Source organism: Rhinoderma darwinii, chromosome 5 (assembly GCF_050947455.1).
Source record: "Rhinoderma darwinii isolate aRhiDar2 chromosome 5, aRhiDar2.hap1, whole genome shotgun sequence".
Lineage (NCBI taxonomy): Eukaryota > Metazoa > Chordata > Amphibia > Anura > Rhinodermatidae > Rhinoderma > Rhinoderma darwinii.
Window position 1 is genome coordinate 118,827,265 of NC_134691.1, and position 23,980 is coordinate 118,851,244.

The following is a 23,980-nucleotide window of genomic DNA, read 5'->3' on the forward strand; positions in this document are numbered from 1 at the left end:
CCATCAGATTAGGCAAGGAAATCCTGGGTGAAGTAAGAAAAAAGAGCAAATCATCTGCGTATGCTGTGACTTTGTGGGACCTCTCCCCTAGAGGAATGCCCGTTATAGCTTGGTTGGAGCGCACATGACATAAGAAGGGCTCCAGGTATAAAATAAATATTAAGGGGGACAGGGGACATCCCCGCCTTGTACCATTCGAGATAACGAGCGGGGAGGAGAAGTGTCCATTGGCCTTAACCCGGGCCGAGGGGGAGGAATAGAGACTCGATATCCATTGCATCATGTGGGCGCCTAATCCGACATACCGTAAGGTTGCTTGCATGAAGTCCAAGTTAACCTTGTCAAAGACCTTTTCCGCATCCATGGGCAGAAAAAACGTGGGCAGTGCCGAGGCAGTAGCTTGATAAATTAAATTAATAGCCCTTGTGGTATTATCACGCACTTCCCTAAGAGGCATAAAACCCACCTGGTCTTTATGGATAACATTTTGTAAAAGGGGGGTCAGCCTATATGGAAGAATTTTAGCAAAGAGCTTAAGGTCGACGTTTAATAAGGATATGAGGCAGAAGTTTTGACAAAGGGAAGGGTCCTTCCCCTCTTTAGGTATCACCATAATGTAAGCACGGAGTGTGTCTTGGGGGAGGGAACTTCCAGCAGTAAGTGAATTGAAGGCGTGCAGAAAATGAGGAGAAAGCAGGTCAGAGCAGGCCTTATAATATTGCAAAGGTAGGCCATCAGGACAGTGCGCTTTCCCCGACAAGGAGTCCTTCAGTGCCCACGACAACTCATCAGGGGATATAGGAGCCTCCATGGCGGCAAGTGCCTCCTTCGGAAAATGTTTAATCCCAGAGGCCTGGAGGTAGGACTCAATCCTCTCCAGCTGACTCTTCCCATCGGAAGACGAAGAGGCTCGAGGGAGGTTATATAGAGAGTGGTAGTAGGCACGAAAGGCTTCAGTGATGACATGGGGAAGATGCAGGCGCCGATTGTGGAAGGTGTGAACATGGCCGGCCTTAGATACGTTCGACCATTGCAATCTCACAGGGGGCCAGCCGCCACACTGCAAGAGGGGCGCCAGCGGGTGTGTGTATCCCAGCGCCGTTGCAACTACCAGCGGGTCAGGTGCCACTCGCTAACTGCACCTTTCCGCCCAGGCGCTTCTTCACTTAGTGGCGTTGCTACCGCTGTAGCAGCCATACCGGCTGTTAGCGGCGATACCGGGCATGAGGGCGGTGGCGCCGCTAGCATCCGCTGTGGCTGCTATAGCGGTAGCGACGGCACTATAGCAGAGCAGGGAGGTATCCATGTGGCCGGGGATTCCGCTCCTGGAGCGCTGCTTGATGTCTCTGTCCATATATGGACAGTGACATCAGGGGAAACTCCTGAAGCGGAATCCCCGGTCACAGCGGTGCAGACGATGTGACCGGGTATTCCACTCCAGGAGAAGCCAATGACGTCATGGACACAGACGACAGCAGCTTCTCCTGGAGTGGAATCCCCGGTCACAGCGCCGGCAACGCTGTGGATGGGGATTCCGCTACAGGAGTTTCCCCTGATGTCACTGTCCATATATGGACAGACACATCCAGGAGCGCTCCAGGAGCGGAATCCCCGGCCACACGGGGATTCTGCTTCTTCAGGGAGCTACAGTGGCGCGATCTACAGGAAGGGGGGGGGGGTTTGCTATCTACTAGGGGGCTGAGGGCTGTGTGGCACAACCTACAAAAAAGGACAACTGTGCAGGAGCACACAAAATACCCAGCTTTCCCGGCTATCAAATAAATGTGTGGAAATAAACTAAAATATAACTTTAATTTAAACTAGCTAAAAGGATTAAACCTTTTAGCTAGACTAAATAAAAGTTTTTTCTTACTTTATTTCCACAAATTTATTTGATAGCCGGGAAAGCTGGGTATTTTGTGTGCTCCTGCACAGTTGTCCTTTTTTGAATGTCTATTGCCCGCCAGCTATTAGGGTCATTTCGTGGTCCTTGCACTACCTACAAGGGGGCTGTGGGCAGTGTGGCACTACCTACCAGGGGGCTGTGTGGCACTACCAACCATGGGGCTGTGGGCTGTGTGGCACTACCAACCAGGGGACTGTGGGCTGTGTGGCACTACCAACCAGGGGGCTGTGTGGCACTCCCTACCACGGGGCTGTGTGGCACTCCCTACCACGGGGCTGTGTGGCACTCCCTACCACGGGCCTGTGCGGCACTCCCTACCAGGGGTCTGTGTGGCACTCCCTATCAGGGGTCTGTGCGGCATTCCATAGCAGGGGGCTGTGTGGCACTGCCTACCAGGGGGCTGTGTGGCACTCCCTACAGGGGGCTGTGTGGCGCACTCTACAGGGGGCTGTGTGGCGCTCTTTACAAGGGGCTGTGTGGCGATATCTACAAGGGGGCTGTGTGACGCTATCTACAAGGTGGCTGTGTGGCGCTACCTACAAGGGGCTGTCTGGCGCTACCTACACGTGGGCTGTCTGGCGCTACCTACAAGGGGGCTGTGTGGTGCTACCTACATGGGGCTGTGTGGTGCTACCTACAAGGGGATGTATGGCGCTACCTACAGTGGGAATCTGTGAGTGGTGGGCTGATGGTCATTTTACTGTGAGTGGTGGGCTGATGGTCATGTTACTGTGAGTGGAGGGCTGATGGTCTTTAAGTGGTTTCCACCTCTGACCTCCAATTGAAATTAATAGGAGGCAGAAAATATCCGCGTCACCCGTTTGGAGCTTTTGTTCCTGCGTCTTTTGCATTGGCTTCAACGGCTAAAAAAAACGCAAAAAAAAAAAGTTCAAACAACGCTGTCAGTTCCTGAAGTAATTTTGAGGCAGATTTTTTTTGCCTTACAAAAAACGCTGTGTGAACCTACTCTAAGAGTGTAGTGCTTGTTCTTAGCCGTTTTCTGTCTTTCTCGAAACAATTTTGGTAGGGGTGCCCTGAGGAAATTTTATTTTTCCAGTGCTGCCTCGAGTCCGAAAAGGTTGGGAAACTCTGTACTAGGATACAGGATCACGCCGTGGAGCAGCTCAGTTCGTCATGGGAACAGGGCCTAGGTGAGTAAAATTGTTGTTTTTGTTTGGGGGCACTGTCTACAAGGGGGAGGTGGGGGGCGCTGTATGGCACGATCTACAAAAAGGAGGTGTGGGGATTATGGCACTGTCTACAGGGAGGCTATATGGCAAAATCTACAGGGGGGCACTATACTGTGTGGGGGCCACTAAGCGGACATTATACTGTGTAGGAGGTACTACAGGTGGCATAATACTGTGGGCACAATTGGAGGACAAAATACTGTGTCCTTGAAGGGGATGCAATATATTATTAAATATTATTATTATACTGTATGGGGGCACTAAAGGGGCATTATAATTTTTTTATGGGGCATTTTTTTTAAATGATGGGATGGGGTGCTGAAAGATAATTTCGCACAGGGTGCCATCTATCCTAGGGCCGGCCCTGGGTGTGAATATGAGGAATATATGTACGAGAGCGCGTTTTCCTAAGTGCCCGTGCAAGGGTCCTACCTGGTTTATTACTAAATTCATAAAAGTGCCGTCTGCATTTAGCGAGTGAGGCCCTAGCCTTAGAAAGGCAAAGCGATCGTACCTGTACCCTCAGCTGCCCCAGCTCTGCCCTGATAACCCGGTCCAGGGAGGCCTTGTGGGATGTATTCGGGATAAGAGATCCAACAAGTGTGCCGCACGTTCCTTTTTTAATCTAGAACCAATTCTAATGAAGGAGCCGCGAACTACGCACTTATGTGCCTCCCATATGCAAAGTGGGTCAGGGGCCATCTTTTAAAAAAATATATATTTTAGGCACCATGTCAGGTTTGAAGAGGTCTTGTGGTGCCAAAACAGTGGAAACCCCCCAAAAAGTGACACCATTTTGGAAACTACACCCCTCAAGGAATTTTTCTAGTGGTATAGGTAGCATTTTGACCCCACAGGTTTTTTGCGGAATTTATTGGAATTAGTCTGTGAAGATGAAAATCTACTTTTTTTCTGAAAAAACATTCAAAAAACATTCCAAACTATTTTTGTAAGGAAAACAGGAGGCCCCCCAATATTTGTAAAGCTATTTCTCCTGATTATGGCAATACCCCATATGTGGTAAAAAAAAACTGCTGTTTGGGGACACGGCAGGGCTTAGAACGGAAGGAGCGCCATTTGCATTTTGAAGAATCGGTTTCTGGGGTCCATGTCGCATTTGCAGAGTCCCTGAAGTACCAGTACAGTAGAATTTCCCCAGGTGTGATCCCATTTTGGAGACCATACAACATCAAAGAATTAAATTAGAGGTGTAGTGTGCATTTTGATCCCTCCGGTGTTTTATAGATTTTATTAGAATTGGGCCGTGAAAATGAAAAAATATTTTTTCCCAATAATATGTAGATTTAGCTCATAATTTTTCATTTTCACAAGGAATAAAGGAGAACAGACACCCCAAAATTTGTCACACAATTTCTCCTGAGTAAGGAAATTCTCCATATGTGGTTGTAAACTGTTATTTAGTCATACGGCAAGGGTCTTGTAATGTCGGGGTAGGGAGACAGACAGGTGAGCCCTAATCTACTTGCCACTCTACTTGCCACTCAGTCCCTGCCAACTAGGCGACGGTCCCTACGCTCAATAAGTGCACGACAGACAAACAGACAAGGGTACACAGAAGCTAAGGGAAATGGGGCAGTTGCCCACGGCAACACCGTGAGTAACAAGAGTAGTGAACGAGCCGAGTCAAACCAGGAGTGTACGAGGTACCAAACGCAGAGCAGGAGAGTAGTCAGTAAAGCCAGGGTCAATTTGAAGCAGAGGTCAATAGTACTAGCAGGAACAGCAGAGCCAGGAAACCAGACAGAATCACAGGCAAAGGAAGAGCAGGAAATGAAAGTATAAATAGACCGAGGGCGGGAGCTAGCTCCGTCTGGCCAGGCTATGATAGGTTCTCCCACTCCTCAGCCTACCAGCTTGAGTGGTAGCAGATCGAGTCACTCTATCAGACCTAGGAGCAGATGCAGACTGATTAACCACGGGCGTCGACACAGAAGCTGTGTCTGGCAGATCCTTTACAGTACCCCCCCTTTTATGAGGGGCCACTGGACCCTTCCTAGGTGGACTTGGCTTATTGGGGAACCGAAGATGGAACCTCCTGAGCAATACCCTAGCGTGAACATCCCGGGCGGGTACCCAAGTCCTCTCCTCAGGCCCGTATCCTCTCCAATGGACCAGGTACTGGAGGGAGCCTTGGACCATCCTGCTATCCACAATCTTGGCCACCTCTAATTCTACCCCTTCAGGGGTGAGAACAGGGACCGGAGGTTTCCCCGAGGTAGCCAAGGACGGGGAGCAGCGTTTCAGGAGGGAGGCATGAAACACGTCGTATATTTGAAAAGACGAGGGTAACTCCAGCCGGAAGAAGACAGAGTTAAGGATCTCAATGACCTTGTACGGCCCTATATACCGGGGAGCAAATTTTTTGGACGGAACTTTAAGACGCAAATTTTTTGAAGATAGCCACACCAGATCTCCGACCACACACAAGGGGTTAGCAGAACGTCTTCTATCTGCCTGAGTCTTTTGTATGCTCTGAGACGCCTCTAGGTTCTTCTGAACCCGGGCCCAGACTGTGCACAGTTCCAGATGAACTACATCTACCTCGGGATTGTTGGAACCACCAGGTGAAACGGAGGGGAACCCTGGATTAAACCCAAAATTACAGAAAAAGGGGGAGACCCCTGACGAGTTACTGATCCGGTTATTAAGGGAAAATTCGGCGAGGGGAACGAAGGAGACCCAATCATATTGACAGTCGGAGATAAAACACCTTAAATATTGTTCTAGAGACTGATTAGTCCTCACAGTTTGGCCATTAGTTTCAGGATGGAAGGCCCAGGAGAAAGACAGATCAATCTCCAACTTTTTACAGAAAGCTCTCCAAAACAATGAAACAAATTGTACCCCTCTGTCAGAAACAATATTGACAGGAACCCCATGGAGACGCAGGATGTGTTTGACAAACAAGGTAGCTAACGTCTTGGCATTGGGTAGTTTCTTGAGGGGCACAAAGTGGCACATCTTACTGAAGCAGTCTACTACAACTAACACCACCGACTTGCCTTGAGATGGAGGCAGATCGGTGATAAAATCCATGGAGATGTGGGTCCAAGGTCCCTGGGCAAAGAACATAGTAAACCCGCTGGTCGGGACCTGGGAGTCTTGGACCTAGCACAAATTTCACAAGCGGCGACGTAGGCCTTAACGTCTTTAGGCAACCCAGGCCACCAATAGTTTCTAGCAATGAGGTGCTTGGTACCCAGGATGCCTTGGTGGCCAGAAAGTGCAGAGTCATGATTTTCCCTGAGTACCCTTAGCCGGAATTGCAGGGGAACAAACAGCTTGTTCTCAGGAAGGTTCCCGGGAGCTGAACCTTGATCAGCCGCAATTTCGGAGACTAAGTCAGAATCAACAGAGGATATGATTATACCTGGGTGCAAAACACAAGCAGGATCTTCCTCCGAAGGAGGGCTGGCCATGAAGCTACGCGACAGTGCATCAGCTTTAATATTTTTAGACCCAGCCCTATAGGTGACCACAAAGTTGAATCTAGTAAAAAAACAATGCCCATCGAACTTGTCTCAGGGTTTAGCCTGCGGGCAGGTTCTAGGAAAACCAGATTCTTGTGGTCGGTAAGGACAGTTACCTGGTGCCTAGCCCCCTCCAAAAAGTAGCGCCACTCTTCAAATGCCCATTTAATGGCTAAGAGTTCGCGGTTGCACACGTAGTAGTTACTCTCAGTGGGCGAGAACTTCCTGGAGAAGTAGGCACAGGGACGGAGATGGGTGAGGGACCTGGTACCCTGGGACAAGACAGCACCCACTCCCACCTCGGAGGCGTCAACCTCCACGATGAATGGCTCCATTTGGTTAGGCTGAATCAGCACTGGGGCAGAGATAAAGCACTTCTTAAGGACCTCAAAAGCCTGGATCGCCTCCGGAGGCCAGTGGAGGAGATCAGTACCTTTGCGAGTAAGATCCGTAAGAGGCTTAGCGATGACCGAGAAGTTAGCAATAAGTCTCCTGTAATAATTAGCAAACCCCAGGAAGCACTGTAACGTCTTCAGGGAGGCAGGTTGAACCCATTCAGTCACAGCCTGAACCTTTGGTAGGGTCCATGCGGAATTCATAAGGAGTGAGGATTTGACCCAAAAATGGTATCTCCTGCACCCCAAACACACATTTTTCGGATTTAGCAAAGAGTTTGTTTTCCCGAAGGGCCTGGAGCACCTTCCTGACATGCTCAATGTGGGAGGACCAGTCCTTGGAAAGCACAAGTATGTCATCAAGGTACACTACAAGAAATACCCCCAGGTAGTCTCTTAAAATCTCATTTATGAAATTCTGGAAGACCGCGGGAGCATTACACAACCCAAAGGGCATGACGAGGTATTCGAAATGACCTTCGGGCGTGTTAAACGCAGTCTTCCACTCATCCCCTTCTCTGATTCGGATAAGGTTATAAGTCCCCCGAAGATCAAACTTAGAGAACCATTGGGCCCCCTGAACCTGATTGAAGAGATCAAGAATCAAAGCAAGGGGATACTGGTTCCTTACAGTGACCTTATTCAAGTTTTGGTAATCGATGCACACCCTAAAACCACCATCCTTTTTCCCTACGAAGAAGAAGCCAGCACCTACCGGAGAAGTAGAGGGGCGAATGTAACCCTTGGCCAGGCTTTCCTGGATATATTCTCTCATGGCCTCACGTTCGGGACAAGAGAGATTAAAAATCCTACCCTTAGGGAGCTTAGCTCCTGGTACCAAATCGATAGCGCAATCGTATTCTCTATGAGGAGGTAACACTTCAGAGGCCTTTTTAGAAAAAACATCAGCGAAGTCCTGAATAAACTAAGGTAGAGTGTTTACCTCCTCAGGGAGAGAAATAAAATTAACAGAAAAACAGGACGTCATGCATTCATTAGCCCATTTGGTAAGATCCCCAGTATTCCAGTTAAACGTGGGATTATGCATCTGCAACCAGGGAAGGCCTAAAACCTGACGTAAGGTCACCAGCTGACTCTCGGCAAAGTCAGTCTTGTCAGTCTCATCATAGAGGAGCCCGAGAGCAGAAAAAAAAGGTCAACAGAGGAAAGTTCAGGGGCATCAGTAGCCAAGGAGAAGGCCCATTCTTGGGGGCCGTCCTGGAGCCGGGACATAATTATACCCACTCGCTGGCTCTCAGAACGTGAGGAGTGGGATCTTAATGAGAACCGGTCAGGCAACTTGAGGTGGGGTTGAAGAAATAAGGTGGAGGGCACTACCTGGTTAGCATCACGCTGGTTGCACCTCTGAGCCAGGGCTTGGACCTGTAGGGAGAGACCCTGCATTTGCTGAGCCAGGGTCTCAAGGGGGTCCATAGTTGTGTAGGTACCAGGGTAGAAAAGGTATATGGGCCTGTGATTATGTAGTGTCGGGGTAGGGAGACAGACAGGTGAGCCCTAATCTACCCGCCACTCAGTCCCTGCCTACTTGCACGGCCCGTCCTAGGCGATGGCGTACAACTGGGCAACGGTCCCTATGCTCAATAAGTGCATGACAGACAAACAGACAAGGGTACACAGAAGCTAAGGGAAATGGGGCAGTTGCCCACGGTAACACCGTGAGCAACAAGAGTAGTGAACGAGCCGAGTCAAACAGGAGTGTACGAGGTACCAAACGCAGAGCAGGAGAGTAGTCAGTAAAGCCAGGGTCAATTTGAAGCAGAGGTCAATAGTACTAGCAGGAACAGCAGAGCCAGGAAACCAGACAGAATCACAGGCAAAGGAAGAGCAGGAAATGAAGGTATAAATAGACCGATGGCGGGAGCTAGCTTGGTCTGGCCAGGCTGTGATAGGTTCTCCTACTCCTCAGCCTACCAGCCTGAGTGGTAGCAGATCGAGTCACTATCAGACTTAGGAGCAGATGCAGACTGATTAACCACGGGCGTTGACACAGAAGCTGTGTCTGGCAGATCCTTTACAGGTCTAAAGGGAAAAAGCGCAATTTCGTTTTTGGAGTGGAGATTTTACAAAATTGTTTTTTGATGTCACGTTGCATTGCGCTGAGGTACCAGTATAGTGAAAACACCCGAGAACTGACCCCATTTGGGAAACCACACCCCGTTAAGGAATTTATCATAAGGTGTAGTGAGCATTTTGACCCCACATGTTTTGCAGAAATTAGTACACAATAGATGTTGCAGATTGAAAATTGCCATTTTTCCACAGATATGCCATTTCAGTACCCAATATGTTGTGCTTAGATTGTGCCACTTTAGACACACACCCCATAAATTGTTAAGCGGGTTCTCAAGAGTACAGTAATACCCCATATGTGGTCATAAACTACTGTTTGGGCACACTGCCAGGCCCAGAAGGAGCCCCATTTGGCTTTGGGAGAGCAGATTTTGGTTGGTAGTAGTTTTGATTAGTGTTTTACTGGTGTTTCAGTTTATAATGTGGGGGCATATGTAAGCTGGGCGGAATACATCAGGGTATATGTAAGCTGGGCATAGTGCATCAGGGCATAATAGGATGATGTAATAATGGGGTAAATAAATAATAAAATTAATTATCCATGGATAGTAATGTAAGCTTTGAACCAACCCTTTATGCACAGGCCATTTTTTGGGGGGCAGGAGTCGCACTTCTAAAGGGTGTCCGTGGTTTTGTACAAAATATCCGCACTCCAGCATTGCCTAATCTTTGACTTCTTCACTAGCCCCATATGTAGCACAAGACCCCAAAATTTCATAGTTTCCGCTGCATTTACAGGGTCTACCAGTGGGGGCTGCAAATGATGACGTGGGCTTTTAGGTGAAGAACTACTGCAAATTAGTCTGGGCCGTCGTTTTGCATTATTGTGTTCCGAGATTCATAACTTTTTATTTTTCCGTTGACTAGCTGTGTGAGTGCTTGATTTTCATGGGACGAGCTGTAGTTTTTGTTAGTATCATTTTAGCAAACATGTGATTTTTTTAAAGGTTTTATTCAGTTTTTTGGGAGATGAGGAGACCAATAAACAGAAATTCTCTCACTGTTTTTTATACATTTTTAACAGCGTTCTCTGTGCAATATAAACAACATGTTTACTTTATTCTGCGGTTTGATACGATTATGCCAATACTAAATTTATATCATTTTTAAATGTTTTACTACTTTTACACAATAAAAACACTTTTTTCTAAATAAAATAATGTTTTAGTGTCACCATGTCCTGAGAGCCATAACTGTTTTGTTTTTTTGTCGACGGAGCGAAGTGACGGCTTGTTTTTTGCATGACAAACTTTTTATTGATACCATTTTGGGGTGCTTACGACTTTTTCATCACTTTTTATGCCATTTATTTGGAAACAACGTGACCAAGAAAATAAATTCTGCCATCGTTTTTTATTTTATTTCTTTACGGTGTTCACTGTGCGGGATAAATAATATATTTTTTATTGTTCAGGCCGATTCGAACGCGGCGATACCTATTATGTATAGACTTCAACTGAAACTTACCTCCTTATAGGTTGTAGAATTATACAAGAGAGATACTAGGGAGATGTGCCGTATTAGCGTATACTTAGGCCCCATGAATACGACCGTAAAAAATCTCTGTAATTGCGGACCGTAATATGGTCTGCAATTACAGCCCCATTCAGTTATATTGGCCGCGGTCACCTTTCCGTATCGCTATGGATAGGTGTCCATGCTGTAGAACTGTCCCGGGAATTATGGAGCATGTCCTATTTTTCGTATTTTACGGGCCGTGCTCCCATACGCGGCCATCGCCGCAATCGCGGGCCGTGATTTCACGGCCGTGTGCATGAGGCCTTACCATAGAGGCAGCCCATGCTGATGTTATGGGGCCCCTGGACATAGCGATGTGGTAGTGTTAACCGGCACCAGAGGTGGCCCATTTTAATCTTAACTATGGGGCATCCTCACCTCTATGTACGCTCCTAATGCATAAGGTACTATATTTTGCATAACTTCAGTTGCCACTTTGGGAAGCCATTTACTACGTGCCTCTGAAAATGCTGTAAAACCTGACGGTACATTGTAACATTAGGAGTGATGTCTATGATGTCTTATTTTAGACACAAATGCTGGTAAAGTTGCCCTTCTTCCTGACATGTGTAAATATTAATATTACTGTAATGTGCAGACTCGCTGTGCTGCAGACAAACAACATGAGACATCATCAAATTCCAGGAAATAGTCTATGATTCATGACGGGCTTTTATTGACACTGAGTGATCACATGTGGTTTTATGGAGAGGAACTGCCAGTATACAGAAGAGGTGGCAATGTCCACATGATAGGCAGTTAAAAAAGAATAGTCAATGGAATGTTTGCAGAACGTCAGTAAATATTCTAATAGCCATTAAAAAAAAACAATGGATCCCATTCATGATCCATAAATCCGAATCAGGATAATAAATACTTGCCCAGCATTTACATAGATATAGGGGGAATTTAATAAGACCGGCGTTTCTTACCTAAAATACATCTGTGTGATATATGCCAAATTTATTACGAGGCACACGCCTCTTAATAAATTTGGCGCATCTTTAGCTGTCCGTGCGCCAGAAAATCAACTGTACTCTTGCTATGGGCAGTCGTAGAATTTCTGGCGTAAATTATAGTAAGTGTGTCAGATCGATGGTGGCCCGCCATTGTAAAAGTCACAAGACTTATGTATAGTTCTAGGCACACACACAAGTATGTAATTACAATGTAGCACCTGCCCTATTCTCCATCGGGTCGTGTGTATCTCTAACACACAGGATCGAGCTGTTATCGATCACGTCTAAGGCCCCATGCACACGACTGTGCCCGTAATCTCATTCCGTGATTACGGGCACAGCCAGCCGCTGCGGATAGCCATCCGAATGTGTGGGCCGTGCTCCCATATAAGAGCACGGTCCGGAAAAAGCAAAAAATAGGGCATGTCCTATCTTTTGCAGAGCCTTTCTACGGCAAGGACACCTTTACGTAAATATATATGGGAAGGTGTTTGTCGGCCATAGAAATTAATGGGACTCTAATTACGGACGAAATCTACGGTCGTGTGCATGGGGCCTAAGTTCATAACTTAGATGTGATCGATAACAGGCGTATCTGACACGCAGGACCTGCTGACACTGAACTTGTCAGTCCTGGTGACCTGACGGATTCAGGTCTCAGCACACGATACAGCTGCTCTGTATACAGGATACAAAGCAGCTGTATCTAAAAAAGTACTAATCATTTTTAATAAAAACTAATTACAAAGTTGCACCAATCACACTGATACACATTTTTATATAATTGTTTTTAAAAGCCAGAAGTGAAGTCAGAAGGAAGTAAAGGTATAAGAGTGATGTATCTTCTTTCTTTTGTGTCGACTCCTGTGTTTGGCTAAAAAACAGCACCAAAAAGTGCGAGTATGATTCTGGCCTCAAGGGTACATTCACTGTGGAATTTCCAACCGTGTTTTCTGTGCGGACATACTGCAGCGTATTAGGCCCTGTTCACTCAGAGATTTTTGATGCGGAAACCGCATCGGAAAACGTGCCAAAAAACGTCCGAAAACGCCTCCCATTGATTTCAATGGGAGGCGCAGGCGTTTTTTCCCGCGATACGGTTTTACTGCACTATCTTTGACCGTTTACGTCTCTGAACTCCCATAGACATCAATAGGAGGCAGAGAAAGCGTTTTTCACTGTGTTTTTGCACACGGCGCTCAATGACCGTGGGCGAAAAACGCGGCAAACGGCGTGCAGGCAGATCAAAATCTGCCTCAAAATTCCAGACGGAATTTTGAGGCAGAATTTTCCTCCTGCTAAAAACTCTGTGCGCGATTCCAACATATCTCATCCAAACACTGCAGAAATAATCAGCAGAAAAGAAGTGTATAAATTGATTTGCGACGCGGATTATCAATCTGCAGCATGTCAATTTCTCTTGCAAAAAGGCTGCAGAATTTCCGAACAAAAATAGCGGTTGTAAATTCTCAAGTGAATATACGTACCCTACAGGAACACTCTGGGCAAAATGTATACAGTAGCGCAGGACATAGGGATCCTCTCTTTGGTGTTCTTCGAATCCCTGTGTCATGCACCGCCCCTTCAGCCCTGCACTAGGTATAACATTGGGCATTAGCTTTGCCTGAAGAGTTCCTTTAACTATGACATTTAATATTCTTTTTATAGCAAAGTATTTAATAAATTTAAGAAGTTCCAAAACAGGGATTTTGGCATTGTGATCAAGAAAGAAGTGTCCCACCTCGATAGGACGCCAGCCGTCCAGCTCACTAGTGCTTCTGAGTGATGAGACGATTGAAAACGATTGCAGCGTTGCATTTACACATCCACCCAGTAGGTGTCAGTATAGCCTGTGAATCTGACAGTCAGGGTTGGGCAGGAAGCCTTTCCCTTCCCCCCTCACGCCTCCCTCTAGAACTTGTCTCCTCTCTCCGGCTGTCAGAGTGAGAGCTAGACTGGCTGCAGACAGAGGGCTGGAGGAGAAAGTGCTGGTCTCAGACAAGGAGCCTGTGTGCGCAGACACACTGCAGGGGGAGGTAAGACCCTTCCATCTCCTCTGCATAAGAACAAGTCACAGCACCACCAATACTGCTGCACTGGAGTGAGGGGCAGCTGGGAGGGTAGTGCCCAGACAGGGGGCTGCAGCTGGAGCTGTTCTGGGAGTCGAGCTTTTCTGGCAGAAAAGTGACAGAGGCCCAAGTTTAATTCTGTGTGCTGGGAAAGCCACATCTGCCCTCTTTAATGCCAGTCACATCTGAGGGTGATCTGGTTCCAGAATGTGGAAATTCCATTATAAGATGCTAGGGCAACTGATGCTCAGAAGGATGGAGGGCATTCTGGAGTGGGCACTGGTGCTGCAGCCATGAGTTTATTAAAGTAAGAGGTTTTTCTTAGGCATGGGCATTGTGGAGGGGGTGTGCCTAATGAACATGCTGATCCTGCTTCACTGCATCACACTCCTCTGCACCTATAGCATGAACAGCTGGGTACCAAGATCTACATCACATACATAATTCTGCTGGTTTCCTGGAAATACCTTATTGATGTGGGCATTTAATGCCAGTCTGCATTGGTGTTCATCAGTGTCTTGTTCTGGATTTGACTATGTGGAAGTTCTTGGAATTAGACAGTATATATATCACCCTGGTATTATATCATATGACAAGCTGGTACATTAAATCTAACCAGTCAAAGTTTTCTGTCGCAGTGATACAGACTGGCAATGGTGTTATGTTACAGCCACCTACTTGTTTATATTTTTACTTCTGAAACTCTTTACTATTTTCACAAGATTGTATAAATTAAAATATCTGAATTTTCCATTTTTAAGTGTCAGTAAATGTTTTTTGTTTATAATTTAAAATGTTCCAATATAATATAATTTTTTTTTTTATTATTCCTCATGGTTTTCAAGATCTCTGCTTGTTGTTATTCAGTAGTAACATTCATTGTTTACTGCCACTAGATACAATTCTGTCCATGGTCATGTGATGGACACACAGCTGCTGGAATCGTTACATTTACAGAGCTGTGTCTTCTAACAAGTCCCGCACCTGTGTGTCTATTACATGACCATGGACAGAATTAATGTTCCTACTGAATAACAACAAGCAGAGATCTTGAAAACCAGGAGGAATTAATTCATAAAGTATATTGGAAAACTGTATAACTTTTAATTAGACACAAAAAAATAACATAGCATTAATTTGCTGAAACCGGATGATCACTTTTAAGTATGCATTCTATGTCAAGGTGATAAAGGTTTACCTGCAGTCCTATGTAAAACCACAGTAATTGCATTGGGGCACACTTATCAGTGTCGCAAAAACGAAACTTTACAAAGGAGAAACCAGATGTTTAGAGCAAGTTGTAACAAATATATGAAAGCGCATGCTACATAATACATTTGGTGCAACTCACAGCATGCTAGGGACGCTTCTCTTCATGTCACAGCATCGCTGTTGTACATGTACAATGGCTGGGGTTGGTACCTTTCCGCCGAAAACGGTATATACCGATAATATATTTGGCACAACCATCGTCCCTTTAATGGATTTTTTTTCCATATCTGTTTTCCTGTTGCAGAACAAGATTAAAAGTAACTCGTCTTTTATAAAGATGACGCATCATTACACTGCTTTTCTTATTTGTTAATTTAATATATTTACCCTATTGTGAAATCTCGACGATCTGAGCTCCACCGCACCAGACAACCTGAACCCTGCTGTTCCCCTAGTTTAAGTCTGGCTACTTCTAAATGTTCATGCGTCACTTAGTGACAGCAAAAAATACAGCGGAGGAGATACATCGAAACCGGTGCAACGAAAAGTGTAGTCGTTGCCCATGCCCAACCAATCAGATTCCACCTCTCAATTTTCAGAGGCCTTTTGGAAAATGAAAGCAGCAACCTGATTGGTTTCCAAGGGCAACTACTCCACTTTTCTTTTGCGCCACTTTTGCTATATCTTCTCCAAAATCTTGAGCTATATAGATGTATGATTCCCTGTTGGAAATTGCAGATTTCAGCTGCTTGTCTCCTGGTAACTGCACTAAGTGACAACCCAGGTCCAATAACTCTGGAGAAAGTGCTAGAAAGTTAGTAGTAGAATGTTCCTAATCTTCGTTTTAGGCACTGTTCATACTTTGTCTTTTCGTTACGTTTGGAGTATACGCTGGTAAAAATTGGATTACCCAAAAAGCTATGTCCATGCATACCACTTTTTGGCCAAGTGGGCGTTGTACAGAGGAGTGTATGACAGTGACCAATCAGCGTCATGCTCTCCTCTCCATTCATTTACACTGCAGATAGCGATATAGCTATATCGTTATGTGCAGTCACATCAATATAACGTTACTGCAGTGTCCTGACAACGAATATACATTACCTCCAGCCAGGACGTGATGTGTATTCAGAATTCTGTCACTTCTGTAGCGTCTCTGTGATATTTACAGCAAGGCAAGCGTAATCTCGCGAGATTAAGATGTAACCTGTCATTTCAAACGAGATTACGCTTGCCTTGCTGTAAAGATCACAGAGACGCTACAGAAGTGACAGAATTCTGAATAAACATCACGTCCTAGCTGGACTGCACATAACGATATAGCTATATCGCTATCTGCAGAGTAAATGAATGGAGAGTAGTGTATGACGCGGATTGGTCACTGATTGGTCAGTGTCATACACTCCTCTTTACAACGCCAACTTGGCCAAAAAGTAAAACACACCCAGTTGGTCATTAAGAAACTCATTAGCATAAAGCTAATATGGGTCATAACTCCTTCAAAAATGATCGTTTTTCTAAATAAAAAACACTGCTGTAATCTACATTATAGCGCCGATCACATCATGTACAAGATAGGCCACGTATAATGTGGTGACAGAGCCTCTTTAATGCTGGAGCAAGGAGCTGACTGCTCCTTGCTCCAGCATTCACTATGCCCTCTGCGCTGAACCACACACTGCACAGACCGGATGAGCAGAAGAATCCCCTCCACCCTTTGTGGGAACTGGCATAATGAGTATGTATTTTACTATTTTTATTAGGGGCTGTGTGGAGGCAGCTATGGAGGCATTATACTGTGAGATGGCCACTATGGGGGGCTTTATACTGTGTGGAGGGCATCTATGGTGGCGGTTATGGGGATATATTATACTGTGTAGGGACAGCTATGGGGGCATTATCCTGTGTGGGGGTAGGTATGAGAGGACCTATCCTGTGTGGGGGCAACTATAGGAACATTATACTGTGTGGGTGCAGCTATAGGGGCATTATACTGTGTGGGGGCAGCTATAGGGGCATTAAACCACTCAGGTGGTTTTCATACCCCTGTGCTAAAGCCCTAGCTACGCCTCTGATGGACCGGTCAGGTCATATGACCCACAATTAGCAGCCTTATTCGAGCCTCAGCGACGCACAGCATTAGGATACCTTAAGTTCACCTGCACAATTGTCGTTGTTTTCGATGTTGCAGGGAATTATTTTTTTAAATGTAGCGAAGTACAGGCATCTAACTACGAAATTATGTTGACATTCATCAGACTAAATGGGGCTAAGTACGGTAGTGGGGTGGTCCCAAACAAGTCTTAGCCAAAAGGGGGTCCCAGCTCCACAAAGTTTGGGAACCACTGCTTTAGGAACATTCCTGGTGCATGTGCTCCACGCATAGCAAAATGTGACTCTTTGACCTTTTTTATATAAGTTGTAGCAGAAGAAATTTATCCCGCAATAGTGAAATGTTCAGATGTGCATTTTCTATAGCTATACTTGATTCAGATCATTTAACCCTTTATAAACCAACCCTTTGATTTTAATTGCTGTAGTTTTGGGTCCACTTTATACTTTAGTCACTATTAACCTAATTTGGTGCAATAACAACTGGCAAATAGATTAGAGACCTTATGACCTACCTGTCGGTAACAATTAAAAAAATAGAACAAGGAGAGAAGACAAGAAGAGTTTTGTCAAAAGTGAAAGAATTGTCCTTAGCAACCAATCAGATTTTTTTCTCTTTTTTTCAGAGGCCCATTGGGAATTGAGAGAAGCGGTTTGGTTGCTATTGGCAACTACTCTCCTTTGCCACAATTTTGGTAGATCTCCCCAGATATTTATTCATTGTACATATGTGTGTATAACTGGCTCCTGAAGTCCACCGTGTTTTCCGCCAACCTTCTGACTCCTCTATTTTCCACTGTCCGACTTCACCTCTGAATCCTTCATAAGTAGGTTATTTATAATAAGCCTGGTTGTCTGCTCGCTGGGTATAAATATGTGTGGCTGGTAATGTAAGAAAACCGTGTGCACTTAGATAACTTTAGGTGCAAGTCTGAATGGAAATAACAAACCTTTAAAAAGTGTATCTGCTATACTAAGGGGTTTTCCCATAATCAATATTTATCACCTATCCACAGCATAGGTGATAAACATCTGATCGTGGAGAGGGTGACAGCTGGGACCCCTACTGATCACGAGAACAGGTTTACCCGAGAGAGCGCTCGGCAGCCCCATAGAAATGAATGGAGCAGTGGCCGAGCATGCGCATTACCGCTCCGTTCATATGAGACTCCCAGGAACGGCAAGATGAGCCCTTTTTCACGATCGGTGGGGTTCCCAGCGCTCGGACACCCACCGATCAGATATTTATCACCTATCCTATGGGTAAACACCCAGAGACGGTGGAAAGCAGCAGTGTTGTTTGTCTTTCCCAGTATGCGTCTCGCTGCAGCGCCATTGAACATTCTGAAGCGTTCCTTGTTGTCAGGAAGACATAGTTTCCCAGACCGCCAGGCTAGGAGAAATGAGGAGCGCAGCATTAGCTGAGCGAATTGGCTGGGCGCCAAGGAGGAAGGGCACATAGGAGCAGCAAGAATGGTTGCGCAGCATAGCGTGAAACCACATGATGAGTACCGGGCACTACAGCACTGCCCTGGTACTCGCAGTACTCCCATTACTGGGAACGAAGACATTAACCCTCAGCGCTCCAGTCTGCTCAGTAGGGTGGGCTCTCATGAAACTTTTGAGTCCACCAAATAGCTAAAACTGCCCTTTAGCCAGTAGTGAACTTCCTTCCCTGGTCTTCAGAGGAGGAATTTCACTACTGCGCATGTGCAGCACAGATTCTGACCTTTTCACTAAGGGCTTTGGAACAGCAGTATGAAGATATCTAATCTAAGGTCACGTTCCCACGGGTCTGATACGCTGCGTAAAAACCACGCAGTGTATCCGACCTCGAACCCGCAGCACATTTCGACCAAAGAACCGCACCACGTTGTGGGGTGGTTTTTCGGACAGAATTTCTGCTGCAGTAAGTAGCGTAGAAATAAAAAATTAAAATATCACCCATGCTTACTTAGGCTGTTATCATGGTGACGCGTCTTTCTGTGGTTGTCCGGTCCGGCCTCCCTGGATGACTCTAAAACTAAAGTGACCGCTGCCTGTGGTTGGCTGCATCGGTCACCTGGGATGAAACCCCATCCACACGCTGCGTAAAAAACCCGCCTGAAATACTGTTCATAAATTAACCTGTGGTGCGTTTTTTAATCTGTAGCATGTCGAAAAGAAATAAAAATCATATACTTGCCCAGGAATCTGATTCTTCCTACAAGCCGGCCTTGGATGACGTTTCATCCCATGTGACCGCTGCAGTCAATCACAGGCTGTAGCTGCATTCACATGGGATAAAACATCATCCCAGGAGGCCGGCCTGGATGACTTCACAGGGTCGGCCTCCTGGGATGACGTTTCATCCCATGTGTCCGCCGCTGCAGCCAATCACAGGCTGCAGCGGTCTCCTGGGATGAAACGTCATGCTAGCAGGCCGGCTAAGTGCTGCAGTTTTTTGCAGCGGGCATTTCTGACGAAAAACGGAACCACAATTTGGTGCGGTTTTTCGGCTGGAATTGCCTGCAGGAACCAGGGCTTACATGTTGTGTACTTTTATGCAGCCTATCTGCCCTGTGTGACCATACCCTATGGCTGAGTTCACATGGGGCGGATACGCTGCGTAAAAGCACGCAGCTTACCTGCCCTGTGCACCGAAGGGTATTCCGGCCGATAAACCGCACCAAACTGTGGTGCAGCTTTTCACCCGGAATGTCCACTGCGAAAAACTGCAGCACTTAGCCGGCCTGCTAGCATGATATTTCATCCCAGGAGACCGCTGCAGCCTATCCTTTGGCTGCAGCGGCGGATACATGAAGGCCGGCCTTTGATGTCATCCAGGCCGGCCTCCTGGGATGATGTTTTATCCCATGTGACTGCCGCTATAGCCTGTGATTGACTGCAGTGGTCACATAGGATTAAAACGTCATCCCAGGAGGCCGGACTGGAGGAAGAAACAGACTCCTGGGCAAGTATAATAGTCTGATTTTTTTCTTCTTTGTTGTATTTTATGCGGCGGATTCGCTGCGAATCCGCCACAAAAAATCCAATGATTGCCATTTGTTGCGATCTTTACCTCCCCATTAAATTAAATGGGGAAAACCCGCAGCATTTACGCAAATACAATTGACATGTTGCAGAATAAAATTCCGCACCGCAGGTCAATTTCTGTGCGTTTTTCCTGTGGATATGCCATAAATGTACCTGATGGGCAAACCTCTTTAAGTAAAGTGTAAAAAGGTTGTAAAGGGACCACTCTGTTTAATACTGATACACTGTATTATGTTCAGTTCAGTGCCTAAAGGTTCACACACTAAACTAAAAACGGCTGTAAAACAGCCTCTGAGTTTCAGCCATTTTTAAAGCATCAAGCGTTTTTTGATGCGTTTTTTATGGACGTTTTTAGTGCTGTTTTTTCTATTAGGACATTGAAAAACGGCTCAAGAAAAGACGTGCACTTCTTTTTACGGGGTTTTTTTACGCGCCGGTTTTTCAATTGGCTGCGTAAAAAAAACAAACAACAAAACACGGTTTTCCTATTGAAATCAATGGGCAGATGTTTGGAGGCTTTCAGCTTCTGTTTTTTCAGCCGTTTTTCGGGCCATTTTTGGCCCGAAAAATGGCTGAAAATAAGCAGTGTAAACATACCCATAGTAATACGGTCTTAAATTTAAACAGGATTAAACTAGACCAGACAGGCAGAAATTGCGCCAAATAAATCACAGTGGTGCATGCTAAATTTGACACATCTTACTAAACATGTTAGGCACTGTTCTCTTGCTTACGCCATCTCATGGCTGGCATACTTTACACCTATATTTTGTGGCAAAAGAATTGCGCACCTCATTAAAAAATCTGGTACATTTTAAAACACCACTTAGCCAGGCCCCATTTTCTAGACCGTTTTCAAAACTGTCTAGTGAGGTGTGTAAAATACATTATTCTATTTTTTGGGGCGCAATTTCACCCTGTGTTCTGTCAAGTTTTGCTTTTTATATCCCCGCGCTATCGGATTTTAAATAGTGTTGCTAGAACCCCCACAAACAAACACAAAATACAACATGCCTCTTCTGGAAAGCATCTAAATGTAGAGGGTAAAATGAATGCGTCAAAATACAGGGAAATCTTGAGGGATAACCTGCTGATGTCTGCAAGAGAACTTTGACTTGGAAGATTTATTTTTCTAGCCAGACAGCAATCCCAAAGACAAAGGTGCGCAACAACATTAGGGTACTACGTAACGGAAATGCAGCGTATTTTCCTTGCGGATTTGCGCATGGAAAATCTGCAGCGGATTACAGTACCAGTCGCTTGGATGAGATTTCAACAATCTCATCCACGTACTGCAGAATTGTGCCAAGCAGAAACTGACCATCGGTGCAGATTTTTTTTTAATCCGCAGCAAGTCAATTTCTAACGCAGAATGAGCACAAACTTGTTGCAGATTTTCCCCATTCAATTTAATAGGGAAAAAGAAACTGCAAAAAAATCCTAGTGTTGCGGACTTTGCTGCAGATTACCAGCAAATAATGGACTATCGTTTAAAAAAAAGAATAAAAAAAACCAGACTCAGTGGTTACAACTGTTGCCCTGGATCGCTGTGGGTCCTGGGTTTGAATCCGACCAAGGACAACATGTGCAAGGAGTTTGTATGTTTTCTCCTCGTAATTTGCATAGGTGTCTTCTGGGTTCTCAGATTTCCTCCTACACTATTAAAAACCTATAATTAAAAATTTGGATTTTGAGCCCCAATGGGGACAGTTTGAGTGATAACAATCGCTGTAGAGCGCTGAGTAACATGTCAATGCTGTATAAACTAAAAAATAAACCATGGAACAGTTTGGCAAATTTATCCTAAAGCTGCCTTTTTATAGGGAGTGAACATTTATGCTAAATGAGTGTTTAATGATTTCAAATAATGTAGATCAGTTTTTGGATATTTCTTTCCATTTGACATTAACCACTTTCTACCACATTCAGAGCACTGATGGCAGACATAGGCTGGGTTCACACGACCTATTTTCAGACGTAATGGAGGCCTTTTATGCCTCGAATTACGTCTGAAAAAACAGCTCCAATATGTAGGCAAACATCTGCCCATTACTTTCAATGGGTCTTAAGATGTACTGTGCCGACGACCTGTCATTTTACGCGTCGCTGTCAAAAGACGGCTCGTAAAATTACAGCCTCGTCAAAAGAAGTGCAGGACACTTCTTGGGACGTTTTTGGAGCCGTTTTCTCATAGACACCAATGAAAACGGCTCCAAAAACGTCCGTAAAAATGCCGGAAAAAACGCGAGTTGCTCAAAAAACTTCTGAAAATCAAGGGCTGTTTTCCCTTGAAAACAGCTCAGTTTTTTGTTAAGCATGTAAACATACCCATAGAGGCCTTCAATAAACCTCCGGCTGCCATGGCAACCGATTGGCACCCCATGATTTTATCGCAGGGGAGTGATCGGGGGACAGAGGGAGCCTCCTCCCTCTAACTGCTGAGATCGCTATTGACCGCGGCATCTGAGGGTTTAACGCCCAGGATCGGAGTTCTCTTAGATCACGGAGGTTGCAGCTGGGTGTCAGCTGTTTGAAACAGCTGGCGCCCACCGCATATGGCACAGGCTCAGCTCCTGAGCCCACCCATATTGGGGTAGCGCACATCTATTGTAATAGCACGTTGGTTGTTGCTAAAGAGTTAAGAAAATATTATTTAATAGCGAATTTATTTATATGACAAATTATTTTTTAGTTGGTCACATCCCTCACCACTCAGTTATATAAGCCACACTGCCAACACAAGAAGGAAAATAAAAGTGGAACACAGAAAAACCTTATTAGTCCGGGACAGAACTGAAAATCTAGTGGTCAGATACCAGTTGTACACAGTCTGCGGAGTATCTTTACACCTCAGACTATACAAAAGAATACAGGACTGATCAGACGGTCACAGGTAGAATAACAATTAAATCCAATGGTTCACAGGTGAAGTCCTCTCTGATTGGAATCATTCTCTTTCCTTTTCTTCTCCATATGACCCAGACCACTATGATGCGTTTTACTGATTGCTGTCGAGACATCTTTTGCCCCATTCTTCTGAAGCCTAATAAAATTTAAAATATTCAGATACCAGAATACTCCATTTACTTATTGCTCCACGCTACCTGGTTCTTTTCAGCTCCAGGCGCTGCTGTACACAGTGGTACAGCACCCAGAGCTTAAGAGGGCCCGGGAACAAGGAGCGGTAAGCGATGTCCGCTGTGCTCCTCACTGACAGGGCTTCCTGTGTACCAATGAGCACTTCCCACCTTCTTTTTCTCACCTCGCTTATTAGTGAGTGACAAATACAATAAACGTGACAAAAATGAAAAATATAAAAAAATCTTCGTATTCAGATGAATATAACAATTCTTTCGATAAAGTTAACATTATTTATAATCCATGATTGGCTTTTAAAAAAAATAAAACAAGAAATATGCAACCTCGTTTCTTCTTATGCATTCCTCCTATAATAAAAAATTAAATAGTAAGTTATGTGTATCTGAAAATGGTGGCAAAAAAAGAACTACTGCTTGTCCCACAAAAAAAAGAAAACGTTATAGCTGTAAAATCTGCCATTGTTCATTGTTCCACAGTAAAACCATGAAGTCCAAGGGGCTGGTTACTTTTTTAAAGTCAGTGTATATGACATGGTCACTGCATTCTGTAATATTCCTTGTTCTCTAAGGAGTGTGAACTCCTGATGTTCAGTGTAGGAAAGTGAAAGCTCGTTCAGCAAAGACCCTTCATAATTTTTTACAATGAATGAAGCATTTCTGCGGAGACATAGGTTGGACATCTGGTTTATGCAGCATAACAGTAATTCATTTAGGGACTGTAATTAAAGTGTAGACCACACACAGCCTGATTAGATTTATTGCGCTAAGTGGCAGATCTACACTTAAAAGTCATTGGTCAATGCCATTAAAGAAGGAGCACAAGCTAAAACCACAATTGTTCTGATAAATTATACACAAGGCACTTCTAGTGTGTAACCAGCTATTGAGGTATAATGTAGTTGA

The 23,980-nt window shown here is 45.2% G+C and overlaps 1 protein-coding gene across 1 annotated transcript in view; it reads left to right on the forward strand.

Annotated features, from left to right (window-relative positions):
- The first annotated feature begins 13,487 nt into the window (after positions 1 to 13,487).
- Positions 13,488 to 23,980, forward strand: part of LDLRAD4 (low density lipoprotein receptor class A domain containing 4) — a 376,907-nt gene continuing 366,414 nt past the window's right edge. Inside the window, exon 1 of the mRNA XM_075826462.1 lies at positions 13,488 to 13,586. The gene's annotated coding sequence lies outside the window, so the exon portion shown is untranslated. The remainder of the gene's footprint in view (positions 13,587 to 23,980) is intronic.